The 12,717-nt window shown below is 47.9% G+C and overlaps 1 protein-coding gene and 1 long non-coding RNA gene across 10 annotated transcripts in view; one reads left to right on the forward strand and one right to left on the reverse strand.

Moving 5' to 3' along the window:
- Positions 1 to 12,717, forward strand: part of NAV2 (neuron navigator 2) — a 724,081-nt gene that overhangs the window by 594,679 nt on the left and 116,685 nt on the right. The gene's annotated exons all lie outside the window — the stretch shown is intronic.
- Positions 1,914 to 12,717, reverse strand: part of LOC106560184 — a 38,541-nt gene continuing 27,737 nt past the window's right edge. The window contains exon 3 of the long non-coding RNA XR_005375835.1: positions 1,914 to 3,093. This is a non-coding gene — a long non-coding RNA (uncharacterized LOC106560184). The remainder of the gene's footprint in view (positions 3,094 to 12,717) is intronic.

The following is a 12,717-nucleotide window of genomic DNA, read 5'->3' on the forward strand; positions in this document are numbered from 1 at the left end:
TTGGCTGCAGCCACCATCAGACAAGAAAAGAGCTTCGGAAGACTATTTGGTAATCCTTACTCTGACACACAACAGATTCTATGGCTTTGAGCAATCTATCAAAGAAAGGGTTTGGACTGGATGATCTCCAGGATCCCTTCCAGCTCTGACATGCTGTATTTCTAGATTTCGATACCCTTTAATGACCTGATCACAAAGGATTTTTACTGGCTTACTTGACCTCTTTCCCCATGTGTGTTGATGAGACAAAACGTGGAATTTAGATGCAGGTGTTTGAAGTCGCCATACATTTTGGGGTGTTCATCCTTGTATACCAGAAACACACACACTTGTAGCACAAACCCAGCTTCTTCCTGGCCTCTTAGCTGGATATACTTTTTACTAAGAGCTAAGTGATGTCTGCGGTTCTGTGGCTTAAGAGAAATAGGGCAGTACACTAAGGAGAAAGACGCTGAAGTCACCCCCAGGAATGGGATTTGCTCAAGAGGATCCTTCTGTCCAGGAAGGCTGAGAAGCCTGGGCTGGTGTAGAGAACACTGAATCAGTTGTCAGGAACTTGGGATCTGGCCCAGGCTCTGCCACTAACTTGAATATGCCCTTCTGAGAGTCTCCCAGTGTCCAGGGTGGTGATTTATGCCAGGGATAACAAAGGCTCTTCACCACAGTGCCAACTCAAGTCAGCTTTCTTCCTGTAATTAATTTGTTTAAAAGTATTGGTTTGGAAATTCCATAGAAAGGTGAACCCTTTGAGAACTGCTCTTTCTTTTTTTAAATACTGCTCTTCTTTTTTTTCTTTTTAATTTGTTTTTTATTTTTTTGTTTTTAGGGAGGGAGGACAGGGAGGGTTAGAGGGAGAGGGAGAGAGAGAATCTCAGGCAGGCTCCACGCCCAGTACGGAGCCTGACACGGGGCTCAACTTCACAACTCTGAGATCATGACCTGAGAGACAGACACTTCGCCAACTGAGCCACCCAGGTGCCCTAGAGAACTGTTCTTCTGAAGGCTAAAACGCTCCATAACTAAACTCTTTAAAGGACATATTATCAGGGAGAAAATCTGTTGTTGTAACACCCCCACTGGAGATTTCACAATTTGCCTAGTTATTTTGCTTATTTGTAGTCTCCTGTAAACATGTAGCTGGTTAGTAAATCTATTAGCATGAAATTCAGTATTTACAAGGTACAATTTCCCTTGTAGCAAAAGAAGAATGTGCACTAGGCAGTTTAATTTAATGCTTCATTGCAGGGTTAATGAAATTATTATAGATCACAGCTGAGCTTGTTCCTGCTTTGGGAAATGGAGGATTGGGGTGGGATCTGGAAAGATAGAGAGTGTATGGTATCCTGTCCAGCTCAGCCTCTTTGATGGGACCAACTGGATAACACAGTGTCTTCTGGTTCTCCCCAGACTGGAATGCTCAGATGTGATCATTTAAGACTGAAAGGATAACTGACCAGCTTTTAGAGATAGAATTCAAGTGGCTTTTTTTTTTTTTAAGTGGGATCTAATAATGCTTACGAATCTCCTATTTCATGTAAGTTTTGACCTGTAGGCAGTGAGATATTTTTACATTATTCTAGAATATGTGAAATTTCATTCATCTTTAAAGTTACTGTAAATAGACCGTAGAATTGCTTCATCTTTGGCTAAGTTGAAGTAGTAGCACATTTGTTGCTCTAAATTCTTCAGGTAAATCTCTTCCAAAAACTATATTCTAGATGAGTGTTTCCCAAAGTGGGAGGCTAACTAACATCAGTGGTATGGGAAATAATTTTAGACAGTAGATAGGGAAATATTTCTTTTACGTTTTAACTGTGTTATTAAAAAAATTTATAACTAATACATCAAACCCAAGATTTTGCAAGTACTGTTTAGGGTAAAGATGAATGTCGGCATTAGACAATTTAACGTGAAATATCAAGGAATAATATCACAGATGGTGTGCAGGTTATGTTTGTTTTCTTTTTAAAAAAAAAAAAAGCAAGCAAGCAAATGGCTGTGGTCAAGGTAATTGTATTCTTATCCCTATAATGAGAAATATGTTCTTTAAGTTATTTAAATTAGACAAGTGAAAGAATATGGACCAAAAAAAAAAAAAATACACCACCTTTCCAGAATTCTTCCCTTTTAACCTGAAAAAAGAAGGTCCCAGAGCTGAGATATTTCTAGGAAACTCTTTATAAAAAGACAGCCCAGTCCTGAAGGGTTCGCACACAGGCAGCGGAAGCAGACTGCATGACTTCTACGAAGGAAAGAGGAAAAGTACTGAGGGACGAGGCCTGGTTAGACGGCAGCCGAGAGGAGAGGCGTGTAAGGAGGGCCCCTCGCCTCACGGCGCCCGCAGGAGAAGCATCCAGAGCACAGCAGAGCAGCTCGGAGCGGGCGGGAGGCCGCTGACCTCCCAGACACCCCGTGGCTGTTTGCAACAGGATGTGGCTGGGGTATCTTCAAGGCTATTAAAAGTAACTGATTAGGAATATGTACCTTCGGAGCCTGGGAGATAGGGACCGTGTCTGTTTGGGAGTCTTGTGTGTCACCAGCCAGGGTCGGAGGAGTCAGAAAGGATGATAGTGAGTCCACGATGCCAAGTCTGCCCTTGAGCTCCTGTCGCTCTGTGGGGGTGCCACTCCTGGGACTTCAGCTTTTACCTGATAGTCATCAGTGGCCACTTCAGCAAACTAGAGCCCGCCGGCCGAGGGGGCAGGATCAAAGGGGACACACAGAGGTGGCTTGTTTCAAGTCACGGGCCCCCGATAACAGGCAAATAAAGAGGAGTTGGATGGAGGTCCCTGAGCTGGCAGCCTGGGGGGAAGAAGAAATAGGACCCGGGGAGCCAGGGCAGCGGCCTCACAGACCATCAGATGGTTTGTGGAGCTCCTGCCAGCTCCCGTGTGCTGTCCCCTTGGAACCCATCAAAAGTTCTTGAACTCCCGAGAGCTGAGTGCTTTCAGAGCTTCAAGCTTAGCCCTGGCAGTTTCCACTCCCAAGAACCGTTCGGCGTCCCTCCGAAGCATCGCTGTGCCGCTCGGGCCCTTGCTGGCCTCCCCACCAGGCCGTGCTTCTAAGTGGTGTCCCCCGCTCGTGCCAGTGTCCCTGAGGGCGAGAGGACAGAAATCAGGCTCCTTGTGCACCTTTAGGTCGGCAGGAGGGCTTCAGAATGACTTGGTAATTTTCTTCTAAACCATTAGAATATTTATGGGGCCCCACTGGCCCTTATTAACTGAAGCAGTAATAAAAAAATAGCACAACACGAGTGCTGGGCCGTAAAATGTCAACCTGAGACTTGAACAAAATGACAGTTGCCCTCTGATGTCATGCCAAGAAACCAAGCAGGAAAAAGCAACTGTTTCTGTTCCTTCTGGTTGCAGGGTTTTCATTGCCCTCCAAACTCTGAATGTTTTAGGTATCGAGATTGCACTTTCAATTAGGATTCGGGGTCACCGCACAAACTTCACCGTTTGCCGCTGGGGCCGTGACCGCGGTGCTCGGAGCTGCCCCAGTTTCAGCTTGAATTGAGAGTCCCACAGTGTGAGGATGTAACTATGCAACCTGGTATTTCACCAGCCTGCCAAGCCCAGTCCTCCTCCTCACCGGGAAGGTCACAAGCTCCCCGCAAGAGCCCCGGGCACCGCTGGGCTCTGTGATTTGTGTGCAACAAGGCAGCCTCCTGGCACCAAGCAGTGTATTCACAGATTCAGGCCTGACTTGCAGAGAGGAGTTGAATCCAGCCAGGGGTCCCCGGCCAGCAGATGAAATTGGTGGGAGCCCTTACCAGGTGGTGGTAGGTCCCCAACCCAGGTGTTTCTTAGACAAAACCCCTGCTTTGTGCAGATGACAGGAAGCAGAAATGGCAACGACTCCCTTGCCCTCCCTTCCAAGCCCATGGAAGGCAGGGTGATGGCCCCACAGTGCCCACAGCGTAATCCCCAGAGCCTGTGGATATGTTATACCACGTGGACAGGAGGAATTATGGTTGCTTATCAGCCAATGTTTGCATAGATTAGCCTGGATTATCTTGGTGGGCCCAGTGTGATCACAAGGTCCTTAAAAGTAAAAGAGGTGGGTGGGGGAGGAAGCAGAGCCATGAGCTGTTAAGAAGGACTCCACTTGCCAGTTGCTGGCTCTGGAGACAGGTAGGGGCCCCAGCCAAAGGGTGCACATGGCCTCTCTAAAGGAGAAAAGGAAAAAAATAATAATAAAAAATAAAGGGGGAAAAGGCAGGTGAACAGACTTTTTAGAGCCACCGAAGTGAGCACAGTCCTGCCAACACCTGTGCTCGTAGTCCATGAGACTCAGCTCGGATTTCTTTCTTTTCTTTTTTTTTTTTTTTTAAAGATTTTATACAGAGAAAGGCAGAGACATAGGCAGAGGGAGAAGCAGGCTCCCTGCGGGGAACCTAGTGGGGGAACTCGATCCCAGGACCCCGGGATCACACCCTGAGCCAAAGGCAGACGCTCAACCACTGAGCCACCCAGGCACCCCTCAGCTTGGATTTCTGCCCCTCAGAACTGATAGTGCATTTTTATTGTTTCTGTTACCACATTTATAGTAATTTGTTACAGCAGCAATAGGAAACTACTACAGACCAGAAAATTATAAAAACCAAAATAGTCACCATTTCCTGATGGACCCCTGTCTGCTAGGAACTGTGCCAAGAACCTTACAAATATAATGTCGTTTCCTCCTAACCCTACTGCTATGAGACGAGGTATCATCCTGGCTTCATAGGCTTGAAGCAGTGGTGCTCTGGGCAGGTCTGGTCAGTAGACATGCTGAAGGTCACATACATACCTGGCAGGTGTCCACCTGGATTTGACCCCAGGCCCACCAGGCCCTCCCAGATGTTCTAACCACTTCACACAACTGCCTCTTAAGGGAGTCCTCAGGACAGAGGTTTTTCTATCCCTGGCTCTGGGCCCTTATCCTGGTGTCATCTTTTTAAATGAGCCTCTAGTCATTAAAAATGCAAGCACATGGGATGCCTGGGTGGCTCAGTCAGTTGAGTGTCCCACTCTTGATTTCAACTTGGGTCCTGATGTCAGGGTCCTGAGATACAGCCTGGAGTTCAGCTCAGCGCTCAGCGGGGAGTCTACTTCTCTCCCTCTGCTCCTCCCCCCTGCTCAAGCCTGTGTGCATACATGCACTCTCTTTCTGTGAGCCTCTCAAATCTTTTTTAAAAATAAAAATGCAAGGACTAGAACCTTGGGGAACCATGCAAAACAATTTTCATAAAGAGAGGAAGGGGAGCACCTGGGTGGCTCAGTCCATTAATTACACATCTGACTTTGGCTCAGGTCAAGATCTCAGGGACCTGGGATGGAGCCCTGTGTCAGGATCTCTGCTCAGCAGGGAGTCTGCTCCTCCCCCAATGTATGCACTCTCTTTCTCTCTCTCCCTCTCTCTAGTTCAAATAAATAAGTAAAAGCTTTAAAAAGAGAGAGAGGGCAGCCCCAGTGGCGCAGCGGTTTGGTGCCGCCTGCAGCCTGGGCTGTGATCCTGGAGACCTGGGATCGAGTCCCACATCGGGCTCCCTGCATGGAGCCTGGTTCTCCCTCTGCCTGTGTCTCTGCCTCTCTCTCTCTCTCTCTGTGTCTATGAATAAATAAATAAAATCTTTAAAAATAAATAAAAATAAAAAGAGAGAAAGAGAGAAATGGGGGATATTTTATGACTCCTCTCCCCTCATCCCAGACTTTTGGCACCTAGACACTGCAGGTGGGCTTGCTCTCACAGTTTTTCCCATCACTGGTCTCAGACCTCAAGGAAAAAGGCCTTTTCTTATGCAGAACTGAGCCAGTTTATCGTGGCCTCCTTGAGGGTTTGGACCAGAGGTGTTCATTTCTTAAATTCTGATCTCCTATAAACTTGTGTTGTTGGCCAGGGGAGGAACCCACAGTTTCAAGACCCTGGGTAAGGACCTCCCTTTAGTGATCCAAGAAATCCAGGGGTCCCCAGCATCTGCAGGGATTCTGCAGTCATTGAAAAGTTCCCTTTCCTGGTCCTGGCTAACCACTCTGTGGTCCCTGAGGCATTGCTGGAGTTCCTCTACCCAGAGCTTGGGGGTTGACAGGCTTCCATGGCTAGGCCATAATTTAAGAAGTCCCCCCAGTTCTTCCTCCCTCCCTACTCACTGTCTCCCCTCTGTGTCTGCCCCGCACTGTGAGTTCCTAATGCCTCACCAGTAAGGCAAGGGGGAATTTTTCCTTCTTTTACTCTTAATCCCACTTCATGCCATCTCAAGGTGTCTGCGTTTGAACTCCATTTCCCCTACAGTCATGTGCTGGGAGTGAGAGAATGTAGATCAGCACTGCCCAATATAAGAGCCACCAATGAAATGTGGCCATTGAAATGTAAAATGAACAAAAATTAAAAGCAGGGTTTCTTAGTCACACTAGTCACACATTTCAAGTGCTCTCAAGCCCCATGTGGTTCGTGGCTACCCCACCAGGCAGTGTAGACAGGACATCTCCATCATTGTAGAAGGTGCTTTTGACAGCACTTTATAGAAACCACCCTGTTGTGGCAGCCCTGGAGTGAAGGGAAGAGGCGGGGTTGGCTGAAAGGAGACCCTTGTTCCCATCCTCACTCCCACACAAGTCCCTTAGCTCTCTGAGGTTTGGGGGTTTGTCTCTATAACATAAAGACGGTACTCACAGGGGTCCCCCAGGACGGTTGTGAGGAATACACGAGGTGAAGGTGGCGGAAGTGGTGGTAAAGTACCAAGCAAAGATAGATACTCTTGAGGATTCCTCCGTCCTGCAAACCACTCAGCAAGCTGGACTATCTCTGTGCAACTCTCTCTCTCTCTTTTTTTTTTAAAGAATTAATTAATTAATTAATTTGAGTGTGAGTCGGGGGAGGGGCAGAGGGAGAAAGGGAATCCCAAGCAGACTTTGTGCTGAGTGTGGAGCCCAACGCAGGCTTGATCATAAAACCCTGAGATCATGACGTGAGCTGAAATCAAGAGTCAGATGCTGGGATGCCTGGGTGGCTCAGTGGTTGGGCATCTGCCTTCAGCCCAGGACATGACCCTGGGATTCCAGGATCAAGTCCCACATTGGGCTCCCCGCAGGGAACCTGCTTCTCCCTCTGCCTGTGTCTCTGCCTCTCTGTGTGTCTCTCATGAATAAGTAAATAAAATCTTAAAAAAAAAAAAAAAAGGAGTCAGATGCTTAGCTGACTGAGCCACCCAGGCACATCTCTCTTTTCTCTTTATTAATTAATTAACTAGTAATTAAGCCCTCTTCTAAAAAAAATTAAGCCCTCTTCTTTGCTGACAACATAGAGTAACCACATATACTAGAAGTGCAATTGTAGATTCAAGCAGTGATGCACTAGGGAATGGAGTTGGGATGTGGGGCGTGGGGTGGGGAGGTGAGTTAGAATAGGACATGCAGGGGAGGGAGGAGAGAACTGAGAATACAGATAAATTCACCATAAGGTCCTAGGTGGTTGCACATTCTAGTGGTAGTTAGCACCAAGCTTCCTAGCAGCCTAAGTGGAGTGAACTCTCTCTTGCTTCCCCTTCCCTTCTGACTTTGCCCAGACTGTTTTGCCTTGATCTTTCTTTCCTTGCTTGGGTTGACCAGCTGGTCTCTCACTCTCCTCCATCTCTTCCTCTGTCTTTCCTATCTTTCCTTCCCTCTTTTGACAGCCTGTTACACCTACTAGAGCCCCTGAGCATTGTGTTAGGTCTGCATTTAAGGCTTCTGCTCCTCTTCTGGGGACAAGACAGTGCCTCTAGCACAGCACCCAACATCCATGATCCTCTCTGCATCTCCTTTGTATCCCTCTTCCCATTCTCTCCTGCTGTGGACAGCGAAGGGAGACAAAGTAGGAGAGAGTGAGAGTCCCATTCATTTTAAAGCTCATAAAAGGAGCCTTAGAGGCAAATCTCTATTTCCGTGGTAACAGGGTAGTAATTACTGCATTGGCTTTTCCCAAAGGCCTCTTTGCTGCTGGTGCCACTGGCTTCCTTTTTAAGTAAGAGCTGCTGCTTGTGGAATGGGTGGGCAGGGGCCACCTGTGCTGAGCAGAAGGGTGGTGCTGACAGGAAGCAAACCATCTGCACTTTAAGCCACAAAGGAATTCTCCCAGAGGGATTGTACAGAGAAGAGAATGAATAGTCTGTGGGGTAGCATTTCACATACATGCGGTGTTTTCACTTAAAAAAAAAAAAAAAGGGCAGTATAGTGGCCCCATGAGAATTGTTTACTCTTTACTCCCAGCGTTGTCCAACTTTGTAAGCATGTTCCAGGTTACACTGGGCAGAAGCACACTGACTGTGCATGTGTGTGCGTTGGGGTGGGGAGCATGGCCATTCTCCCCAAGTATGTTTCCCCAAACTGGTACCTTTTCAGTATTTGTTTACAGGTAATCTGTAGACCTGGTGGTCGTTCCAAGTATGAGAAGACCTCTAGAAGCATAGGAAAGCAAGAATGGGAAGTCAAAGAGAAAAGCCAAAATGGGGCACCTTCTACTGTGCTTACTCCCTTAGCAACCCAGAGCTTAGGCCCACATCCCTAAGTCAGAATCTGGCTACATCTGTGCCCTGCAACAGAAAATGGCATCGTGTGTTTTAATCCAGGTACTTGAGCAAGTCTGTGCCTTAGTCAGCCTAGGATCGTTTGTGCTGTGTAACAAGCAACTCCAGTCTGGTCATTGCTGCTCAGTAGGAGGCGATGTTGTACATGACTGTCACTCTGGGGCCCAGGGTGCCAGAGCACTAATCATTTCAAGCACTGGCAAACCATGGCAAGAAGGAGAGTGTGGTGAGCCATACACTATCTCTTAAAGCTTCTGCCCAGAAATGGCCTGTGGTAACTTGCACTGGTTTGTTGTTGGCCCCAGATGTCACAAGGCTACACTTAAATTCAGAGGTGGATAAAAGCTGAGTGAAGTAAGTCAATCAAAGAAGGACAAACAGTGTATGTTCTCATTCATTTGGGGAATATAAATAATAGTGAAAGGGAATATAAGGGAAGGGAGAAGAAATGTGTGGGAAATATCAGAAAGGGAGACAGAACATAAAGACTCCTAACTCTGGGAAATGAACTAGGGGTGGTGGAAGGGGAGGGGGGTGGGGGGGTGGGGTGAATGGGTGACAGGCACTGAGGGGGGCACTTGACGGGATGAGCACTGGGTGTTATTCTGTATGTTGGTAAATTGAACACCAATAAAAAATAAATTTATTAAAAAAAAGGTGGATAAAAGCACAATTCTACTATGTGCTTATGAGAACAGAAGACATATGGTGAATGGTACTGGTGACTATCATTGTTTTATTACATGTAAGTAACAGTCCTAGCTCAGTACTACCCCCTCCTCATTATTTAACCAGTTCTGTATCATGCAGTTCATTATATATATATGTTTTTTAAGATTTTATTTATTTATTTATTCATGATAGACATAGAGAGAGAGGCAGAGACACAGGCAGAGGGAGAAGCAGGCTCCATGCCAGAAGCCTGATGCGGGACTCTATCCCATAACTCCAGGACCACACCCTGGGTCAAAGGCAGGCGCTAAACCGCTGAGCCACCCAGGGATCCCCTCATGATATATTTTATACCTATGCATTGCCAGGCAGTGTGCCACCCAGTACTACCCATGGCATTCAGTAGCTCCTCTCTGGGAAGAGTGAGCACGTAGATGAGGTGTATGATGATGGAGCTGGTTAAGGCAACCAATGCTATGGGTCAGTTGCATTTCCAGTTTTAGGATATGTGCTGCCATAGTGAGGACTCAGTTGCATCTCAACAGAGTATTTGGACTGTGTTTTGATATGTGACAGCTTATAGAGAATGCCAGTGATTATTTAATATTAACTGAGCACCTACTGTGTACCAGGCCCTGGGGGTTCAAGATGAGTAGGACATGGTCTACCGCTCTCTGCCCTCAAGAAGCTTGTGATCAAGTAGAGGGGTGAGAAGCCAAAAAAGGGCAGCCTGGGTGGCTTAGCGGTTTAGCAACGCCTTTAGCCCAGGGCGTGATCCTGGAGACCTGAGATCGAGTCCCACATCAGGCTCCCTGCATGGAGCCTGTTTCTCCCTGCCTATGTCTCCCTGCCTATGTCTCTCTGCCTATGTCTCTGTGCACCCTCCCCCCTCTCTCATGAATAAATAAATAAAATCTAAAAAAAAAAAAGAAAAAGAAGCCAAATAAGCCATCACAGCTAACTGTGCCAAGTGCCAGCAGTATGGGAGCAGGAAGGACCAGGAATATTCCTGGGGGCTACACGTCATCCTAAACTTGTTATCATAATAAAACACTGGAGGAGGTTTCTTTTCTTGCTGGTGTTGATTTGGAAGATCCTAAGTGTCAAGAGAGGCCCGCTTATCTCATCATCTGTTTGAGATTTCTTTTTTGGCTTGTTTCCTTTAATGTCCCTTGTCATTTTTGAAGAGCAACCTAGCCTTGACTTCTGTTACTGAAATGCAAGAGCTGATTTCAATAAGCCCTGTGGATAGGCTGTCCTTACATTCACTTGTGAAATGTCCCTGATTATGATGTGAACTTTACTCTGGTCACGCTGGACGGCTGTGCCAGCTCAGAATTTTTACCCAAGGTTACCTTGCATGTAAATGTGTTTTTTCCAGGCTGCCTCTCCCAAGCCAGGCCTAGTTGAGTAGATCTTACAGAGCAAAGTTGGGGGGCGGGAGGGAGGAGACCGTCAGAGTCCCCATTTGTAATCCTCTTCCTTTGCCAGAGGAAACTGAGGCTCAGGGAAATCGTTAGTGACCCAGTGACCACTCTGTCCTCCAAGCTTTAGGGAACAGGTTCATCTCAGTGGGAGTTTGGGAAGGATGAACTGGAGAGTAACTCTACTGAAAGCACATTATCTGTTTGATGATGTTGATGAACGGAGCCCATGCAGGAAGGGAAGGAGTGCTCTAGGAACCAGAAGACCTCATCCTAGATGTGGCTCTGCCACCTCTGAACATCTTGCGCAAGATGCTTCTCCTACGCACCCATGGTTCTTTGTGTGCCTTCAGACCGGCTGATCCTAAGGTCCCCAGGCTCCTGTGAGTCACTGTTCATGTTTATCACTTGAAGGGCAGGGTTAACAGAATGACTCATGAGTGTAGCTCATCTGCACAGGCAGGGACCCCAGGAACTTTTCATCTCGGGTAGTCATGATGACAGGTGTCATCGTGTGGTGGTATGTCAATGAAGAGTGTGGCTCTTGCCTGAGGCCTCTGGTGTGTGCAGACCCAGTGGGCTGTGGGCCACCCCTCCGCCCCCACTTCTGCTAGCAGACCTCTTCCAGAGAAGAGAAAGCCTCAAGGCGTCTGTCTTCACCACACTTCAAAGCTAAGCCTCTACTAAGCTGCCACGCACTTTACTTCGAGGAATGAGAGAGGAGGGTGGTTGTTGCCGATGGCAGATACAGAGGAATGCCCAAAGTTGATGGCCAGAATGAAATCTTCCAGAGGGGGCGGGGGGGGGGGGGAGTATGGGGTGGCCAGAGCTGTGGATGAGAGTTGTGGGGCCGTGGACCTTTCTGGCACTTTGGAGGAATTCTGCTGTCGTACGCTGCAATGGATTTTGCTCTAACTTGGAGCATCCCCAAAATCATATTAGGAGTTGAAGCTTAGGGGATTGTGGTCTTATTTTCTTTGAGATAAAATCCCAAGTGACTGATTAAGTAGTGAATTGTATTTGGTTGGGTGGGTGTTTTGACTTAGGATTTAATTTGTCTTGGATGTACGTTGTTCCCTAAATCAGCACAAAGAGTGGGAGCTGCCCGTCCAGAGTGGGGGCAGTCAGCCTTGGGATCGGGCGGTGTCGGGGACTTGGAGTGACTTCCCTGTACTGTGATTGTTCATCCAGTTGGCAGGCTCCGCGATGTACGCCAGAGTCCCAGAGAGCCGAGCAGCACTTGGAGTGGGTTCCCACGAGAAAACTGGGTTTTACATAAGGGAACAGGCTCCAAAAGGTGACATTCCTTCGCCATAGTCCCAGGGCTATTAGGGGCAACTTTGGGATCTGAATTCAGGTCTCTCCGGGCACAAAGCCTTTGCTTTCAGTCATCGTGTTTGCCTCTTCCTCTGTTCAAAGGCCGGGTTTCCAGCCCTCCAGAGGTGAACCTCCCTTGGAGCTACATGAGCAATCGCTGGGCATCTTCTCGGTGCCTAGCACCAGTCCAGGTACTTGCACAGGTGGCAGCCTCTGGGCTGCTGACCTGAAAGACCATCTTTTTCCCAGGTCTTGTTTTCCCCCATCGGACAGCGCAGCAAGAGGAACACCCAGAGTGCAGCTCGGCGTCAGGCCAGGCTCTGCAACTGCTGAGGGAGCTCTGTCCCTTGCTTGGGAGGATTTTAGGGATGCCAAAACGTCCAGCAGAGCCCTCAGAGTTGCCTTTGTCACAGCGATCACACCTGGACCTGCAGGGTCTGCCTTGAGCCGCAGACCCCTGTGGCTTTGTTGTGTCTCTACTGCGGGGAGAGGAGGCCGGCTTTGTCTGCTCCGAGGCAGCCCTTGTCCACTGTGCGCTTTGATTTATCTCCCTAATTAATCTGTGATGCTCGGCACTGTAAAATTGCCTGACAGGAGATCTGAAGGGAGACTGACATTTTGAGGGATGTTGCAAGATTGCGCGGAGGAGATTAAAGGGGGCTGAGGGAAATGAGGTGGTTGCATGGCTCGGTGGGCATGGACCCCCGTCTTTCCTTCAGCTTACCCTGAGTGTGACTCAGTGGCGACTTGGGGCTTGAA

This window comes from Canis lupus, chromosome 21 (assembly GCF_011100685.1).
Source record: "Canis lupus familiaris isolate Mischka breed German Shepherd chromosome 21, alternate assembly UU_Cfam_GSD_1.0, whole genome shotgun sequence".
In the NCBI taxonomy this organism is placed as follows: domain Eukaryota; kingdom Metazoa; phylum Chordata; class Mammalia; order Carnivora; family Canidae; genus Canis; species Canis lupus.